Here is an 8,466-nt window from a genome sequence, read left to right as displayed (position 1 = left end):
TACCTGTCAGGAATGCAAATCACTCAGTAGCATTCCTAGCAATCAGGAATCATTGCCACCACAACACTGGTTTCTATTGCCACTTAGTACTTGATTCACTTCATTAAGCAGATGCCTCATCCTCTGGGAAACGTGTGCTTTGGTTGAACCAGCTGATGAGTAAAGGGGTCCCACAACAGGGAAGTCTGCGTGTCACCATTCCCAGCACAGCAACCAGGTTTTAACGCACAGTGCTGACATCAGAATACCGCTCAAGCAGGGGTGGCAAACTAAACAGGAGCACTAATACAGCGATCTGCAGACACAATCACACAAGGGTCTAATGATAAAATGGTACGATGAAATTCTTCAGTTTCTGTGTGTGTGGGTGTTTACAAGAGCTGGGGGTCATCATGGGTAAGAGGAGACTGTGGAGGGGGAGTGGTTGCAGTGACTCACCCAGACTGACTACAGGGCTTCACTGCATGCCCATGTTTAGAGAAAAGGAATCCTGACCATGCAGACAGAATTCTTAAAGGGGCTGTGCAGCACAGCCTCCCCCATCCACTTACTGGAAAACACCAACATTCCCAGCTATTCCCTTAGAAAAACGGTTTGCTATTCTTTACAATGCTTTATTACACTTTGCAATGCTTTTACAACGGTACACTTTAGTAGGGCTAATATAGTGTTCGTATTATATTTTCACTTAACCGTTTAGACTCAGGAAGCTTGTAGCTTATTCAATAAGTGATGAAATAGTGATTTAATGATACTGCAGGACTCAGGATGCAGTAACTACAGAGCAGCACTGTGCACACAGTGTTCATCCAATACCTCTACCTGTAATTACAGTGCAGTGCAACTATGTCAACTGTGATTACTAGAGGTAGCGTCATTCTGGAAGGCACCGACCGCAATGTAGTATTTTGACTATACTAGGGTATAGGCTACAGTAAATAACAGTGCTAGTGTTTGTATAGCAGCATGTTCTTCTGTGCATTATCACAAGACAAGGCTGCTTTCTAGGTCTAAGCAAAGGTAGCACGAGGAATCAGCACATCCCAACAAATTACTAGGAAAACCATATAGCATACAGACTAGCACATCAGGCACACAGTCAGCATACAGACTAGCACACAGGCACACAGTCAGCATACAGACTAGCACATCAGGCACACAGTACAGCACACAGACTAGCACACCAGACACACAGTACAGCATACAGACTAGCACACCAGACACACAGTCAGCATACAGACTAGCACACCAGACACACAGTACAGCATACAGACTAACACACAGGCACACAGTCAGCATACAGACTAGCACATCAGGCACACAGTCAGCATACAGACTAGCACACCAGACACACAGTACAGCACACAGACTAGCACACCAGACACACAGTACAGCATACAGACTAGCACACCAGACACACAGTACAGCATACAGACTAGCACACCAGACACACAGTATAGCATACAGACTAGCACACCAGACACACAGTACAGCATACAGACTAGCACACCAGACACACAGTACAGCACACAGACTAGCACACCAGACACACAGTACAGCATACAGACTAACACACAGGCACACAGTATAGCATACAGACTAGCACACCAGACACACAGTATAGCATACAGACTAGCACACCAGACACACAGTCAGCATACAGACTAGCACACCAGACACACAGTATAGCATACAGACTAGCACACCAGACACACAGTACAGCATACAGACTAGCACACCAGGCACACAGTACAGCATACAGACTAGCACACCAGACACACAGTACAGCATACAGACTAGCACACCAGGCACACAGTACAGCACACAGACTAGCACACCAGACACACAGTACAGCATACAGACTAGCACACCAGACACACAGTACAGCACACAGACTAGCACACCAGACACACAGTACAGCATACAGACTAGCACACCAGACACACAGTATAGCATACAGACTAGCACACCAGACACACAGTACAGCATACAGACTAACACACAGGCACACGGTATAGCACACAGACTAGCACACCAGACACACAGTACAGCATACAGACTAGCACACAGACACACAGTATAGCATACAGACTAGCACACCAGACACACAGTATAGCATACAGACTAGCACACCAGACACACAGTCAGCATACAGACTAGCACATCAGTCACACAGTATAGCATACAGACTAGCACATCAGACACACAGTACAGCATACAGACTAACACACAGTATAGCATACAGACTAGCACACCAGACACACAGTCAGCATACAGACTAGCACATCAGTCACACAGTCAGCATACAGACTAGCACATCAGACACACAGTACAGCATACAGACTAGCATACCAGACACACAGTATAGCATACAGACTAGCACACCAGACACACAGTATAGCATCCAGACTAGCACACCAGACACACAGTATAGCATACAGACTAACACACAGACACACAGTATAGCATACAGACTAGCACACAGGCTAACACACTAGGGAAACAGTACAACATACAGGAAAACATACCAGGCAAACAGTACAAGATCTGCGTTGAAACTAGGGGTGCTTTGCATGGCTTCCATCATATGTTACAGTTCTGTTCAATGGCTTTCCGCTCCCCAATTTAAAAATGGTTCCAGTGCCACTGGACCTGTGTGATTGTACTTAACTTTTGGTCAAAACTGACACAGGGGTTACGTAGGTTTCCCTTAAGCCCTTAAAACTGGTTTCAAGAACTATCATGTGACCACACTGGGCCTCTAGCCTGTTAAACCACACCTCTGGAATTCACAGCAATCAAAGTTTTAAACTCCCCAGGCTTCTAGAATGTCTGTCGATTAAACCCCACCATTGCTTTTTCCATAAATGTCCGGAATGGTGTTTAACTAGGTGAATGTAGGGACTGTGCACGGACCATGCGTGTACAATGCATCCTGAAAATTGGGTCGTTTTTAAGGGTACAAAAACAGATGCTGTACCTGAAAATCTGCTAAACCTCTGTCTGTGTGTGTGTGTGTATGTGTGTGTGTGTGTGTGTGTGTGAAATTGAATGCAGAAAAAAAATTGTATTATTATTTTACACGTACAGGCTACTTTCAACTATTAAACAAAATGCAAATTTCTCATGCAACCGACTACAAAATATGTTTTACAACTTAAAATAAATCACACGTTGTTTTAACTTTATTATTTTTCTCTACACTGTCTCCTTTGTTGTATCCCTTACAAGCTGCTTCTCTGGTCTGTGTTTACTAGCATGCCTGTGGCAGCACCTGACTGCACATGATGTTTTGATAACCTGGGTGAAAATTATGTAAAATTTAAGGATGAACATGATGACGAGGCCACGCCCTAACTTTCCGACCGACACCTGGCGGTACCGAAGGCATAAAACGTACGATGATAAAATAATGGTGAAACCTCCCCACACAAATAGTCGTTATGACCGCTGCTTTCGATTAACGCTTTGCTCTGTGATCAAAACTGGGCCTTCACTGTTACATTATTAACACTGGCTCTCTTCATTTAATGACCAGCCGGACTGTTATGTCGACATTCCGTGGATGCATTTTTAAAAACACCTCGTTGAAATCAACCAGTAAGTAAAATTACTGTCATTATTGTTGGAAATGAAGCAGAAATGTGTATAATTACAAACAATAATACGAAACATTCCGAATGGCAATTCTAGAACGGACACGACGATCTTGGGCGTTCTAAACTGTACCACACTGATGATTGATATGTCATTTCTAATATATATATATATATATATATATATAATATATATATATATATATATATATATATTATATTATATATATATATATACTAATGCGCAGCTAAACTTTTGGCTCACATCTCTTGGCTAAATTCTCGATTACGTGTGGGGTGTGCGAAGGTGAAACGCATTCTGTAGCATCATACATGCTGAACTCAGCGCACTGTATGTTAATCTTAATAATGTTTTTTTTTTTTTTCATTACCTTTGAAAAACAATGAAATCTTAAATGAACTTTTAAACTGATCTTCCCGTATGCATTAAAAAAAAGGTTAATAATCTGTATTTTATGTGTGTGTGTGTGTGTGTTTATTTTCTTAAAATTTACCTCCACTCGATTCGTCCGTCTTCGGGGACATTTCTATTAAAGTTGGTTCTTTCTCGTTACCCCTTATTTTTTTCATACTGTCCGTCTCTGCCATGCAAAATAACACGAGAATACAATCGCTAATCGAACCAACCCAGGAGCGGGACCCGAGCCTGTGCCAGCCGGTTCGCTCTGGTCCGGTTCTGCTCTGAACGCCTTGGACTCCCTCTGCTCTTGTAAACTGCTATTTTTTTTTTTTTTCTCGGCGTTTTGAGACCGCTTGCTCTCTCTCTTAAAGGGGAGTGGCCAGGATCGGCTAAAAAGCACATGAAACCCAGAGTGACATCAAACGTCCTGCACTCTACTCGTGTTAGTGAAGTACTGTGACTGGTTTTATCTTTTGCAAGATCACACAGCTTCATCGAATCGTGGTTCGGCGTTAAAACCTTACCGATAAACACAGCTTTGTTTGTTTGTTTGTTTTTACTATTTTAAAATATTATCTATGTTATCTGTGCTCTGTATCGTTAAAATCACATTTAGATTTTATTAAGATAGATCACTATTACCTTTGTAATTAAACTGATTATAAAAATAAAAATAAACCTACTCGAAAGAGTAAAATATAATGAAATAACTCGTGCTTCGACTCTGAAAAGGTCAAATCAAACCACGTCGCGCAAGAAGACGGCGGTATTTTTGCAATGTTGCCCATGCTTCCCATGGTTATACAATGCATTCACAATAGCTTCAGATGTTTTGCCAACTCTATTGATGTGCTTTACCATTACCGCTCTACTTTTCATTGTGCTTCATCACACTTTGCTGTGCTTTAACTACGGGAAACTTGAACAAGGGCTGTTTTTATTCCTTCCAAACTTTACACTGTAACCAAAAAAAAAAAACTAATTACAGCGCCTGACCCTTTTCTAACTGATAAATTAACACACACACACACACACACACACACACACACACACACACACACACACACACACACACACACACACACACACACCAGTGTTTATCTCCCATCAACCAGGAATGAAAATAAAAAGCAGCTGTGCACAGAGCCAGATATAAATGCTGAAAGTGTGGCCCATGGCTCTTCTATAGTTATGCATGCCCCAGCTCACAGCCCTGTAATCACACAGCTCCCAGCCTCACACATTTAGCAACATCAAGCCATGGAGTGGTCACAAGACCAGAGCACACTTACTAATTAAACAGCTCTTTCCAGGGAGTGGCATCAAACATCTGGCTGCCTCTGAATGATCCAGGGTGTGTTCTTCCATTTCAGTGAACGATTTACTGGTATACGCTATTTATATATGTAGTGGCCCTTGAAATCCACATATAAAAATAATGATTGTGGGGATGTGTATCTGTAATGTTCAAATTAATGAGTCTTTAAAATAAAGGTAGGTTAGGGTTAAAGGCAGGGCAGGGTGGAATGCTGGACTTTGATATTTGTTATACACAGTTGTATCTTTTGGGGAAAGGATTTGGAACTGCACATGAAACTGACAACCTATCACATGGAATATTACATTGGTATGTTCAACACGCGTGGCCAGTTATTAACACATGGTTTTCATTCTAGTTTAGCATTGCAATTTGGAAGATAACCAAAATACGTACTGCGGCAACAGAACAAACAGATAGTGTGCCATGCTAAACGCACGCTGACGTGTGCAGTAAAGTGCATCGAAAGCATTGGCAGCATAGGCACGCACAAGGATGCTCAGAGGATTATGAAAAAGCAACATAAATGTGGGGCATAAGGAGAAGAAAAGCACACTGCAAATGTATCATGTCTATATCTGCAGGGAGCGAGATTCCACTGTGGCAAGCAGTTTACAGGGCGAATTGGGAGCCTGTGTTTCCTATGCGTGGTGTGTGCATTCGTGATGGAAACACTCACATAGTTTCAAGTGGGAATAGCGGCCGGTCTCCTGCTTATTAGATAGCAACAGTGCTTAAAGGTGTAAATTGGCTTTAAACATTCTTCCCTCTCTTTTGCAAAACAACACGGTCTCAAGCTGCTGTGTTTGGTTGTTGTTGTTTTCTTCACACGGACTCGAGTAGAGCTCCGGTCACAACATGATGAATTTGCTGGCTGTACTCAGTTCAGTTCATATTTTTTAAGGGCATGGTAAACTGCTCCCATGTACAGTATCATGCTTTATGCAGTTAAACAAACACCCTGAACCTAACACTTCAATTATAAACGGTCCTCTCACGACTGCAAAAGATTTGTAGGCCTAATGCCAGCAAAACTGAACTGGAGTCCTAAGTGACAGAAATCTAGCTGGGGCTGGCTTATACTTCAGTAAAGACAACTGGACTGATTGAGCACAGTTTACACACACACACACACACACACACACACACACACACACACACATATATAGTTTGAGAAAAAGGAAGTGATGTGACTGATGTGATTGAAGGAGACTCAGTATTGCCCTCCCTATATAAAGGGTTAACCCTGTGCGTCAGGTTCCACAGCTGCTGCAGCTGCCAGTCCTTCATAAATAAACAATGTGGTAAAGCAGCCACACAAAGCTGCTCATCAGTGCCTAATGCAAACCGGAGAGGAGGAGGAGAAGGAGGAGGTGATGATGTGCTCCTCTTTAACACCTGTGCTTTCTATAGGAAAATATGGAAAATGGAAAATTAATCAAACCCCTGGAAAAAAACAAACAAAACCCTTACAACAAGGCTCTGTGAAGTCATGTACATTCGCCATGGAGAACTGCATTGCTACTTTTGTTGCACATGTTTTCCTGCTGTTACACAATGTGCAGTATGTATTGAGCATGTATACAACACACCCAACAAACTGTATACACTGTGTAGAAATTGCATAGATAACATGAGAGAGATCCACAGTCATATTTTATTTTTCACAAAACACATTTCAGAAAATTGGTTTGTCTGTCGTTATCTATCACAGGCTTTTCCTAAAATACTGCTATGCATTAGACACAAACATTCCCATTCTTGCCAGGGTTCTAATTTTATTTTAATTAACCATTAAAGATAAGTAGACGAAATTATTCAATTTAGGGCAATTAAACAGTACTTGGCACATGTATCTTTAAGAAGTGAATCTATTCGATTGTTATGTATAAATGCTATGAATGACAGCACCGTAGTTGAAACCACTCGCCCATGTAACTTTCCACGTGTAGTGCATGCGCCATCTAGTGACAGAAACACGCAATGAAACTTAATTTGCTTGAAAGGTTTCACTTGCACGAATTCTGAAAGCGTGAAAGAACCGTTAAGACTAGACCCGTTCAGATTTATTTATTTATTTATTTACTTGTTTTTAAACACAGATTGGTTGTCGTTTCTCAAAATGAATTGCTGTTGGGTTGAAAAGCATGCTATTTGCCTTACATTACAAGTAATGGTTTGTGCTATGGAAAAAAATCCAGCTTTTACATTTATGCTGGATTTTGTTTTATTTTTTATTCGGTTTTGTTTTTGCTTTTAGGTAAATTAGATTACTCGATTCGATTACACCATCCATTAAACACTGTAAATGCTCTATCCCCGCTCAGCCACTGACCGACCCGTGTGTGTCCCTGAGCAAGACATTAAACTCCTTGTGCTCAGTCCTTCGGTTGAGACGTAAAACCGAGGTCTTATTGTAAGTGACTCGGGTGCGTTCAGATCTCTAGTGCATTCTTGTGACTCGGTACATTGTGAATGTATGGCTCACATAGCGAGCTATGGACAGTCCTTCTGTAAGTGCAGTACAGCAAAACGAAATTATGCTATAGAATGTCGTCGTATTATTAGGCAGCCATCGAAGCGTCCTTGTGAAAATGTTTCAGCTTCAGCACAGGAAAGCTGACCTAAATCCAAGACAGACAATTATTACAATAACACCGGCAATCGTATTTCCGTTACCTTGAAAAGTTATTGCCTTCAAACGTTTTGTTCTTACTAATTTGGCCCGCCATCTAGTTACTGTTAAAAGTATTTATAATGTTTTCTTATGCCAGTGCTGTAGCGCTGTACCCCCGATTGCCCCCCCACTATCTATGTGTGTGTGTGTGTGTGTGTGTGTGTGTGTGTGTGTGTGTGTGTGTGTGTTACACTACAGCGAGGTGCATTGTGGGGGCTGTAGTCGTTAGGGCAACAACAAGCACCATTCTGACACTGACACGCTGTTCTAAAACAAACACATAACATACTTTATTAAATGAGTTCTTCGGAATTTATTAAATGTGATGTACCTCTACAGAACCCTAGGCTTTCACCCACATGACTGAGTGCTTAGGATAAGTACAGTTAGGCACGACTCCCAGTGTGCATCGCCCTGTTCCGTTTTACAGTGTAACCTGGCTGCTGTAGTTCAA

Source organism: Polyodon spathula, chromosome 19 (genome assembly GCF_017654505.1).
Source record: "Polyodon spathula isolate WHYD16114869_AA chromosome 19, ASM1765450v1, whole genome shotgun sequence".
In the NCBI taxonomy this organism is placed as follows: Eukaryota; Metazoa; Chordata; class Actinopteri; order Acipenseriformes; family Polyodontidae; genus Polyodon; species Polyodon spathula.
The sequence above is the reverse complement of the archived record's forward strand: the minus strand, read 5'-3'. Positions refer to the sequence as shown.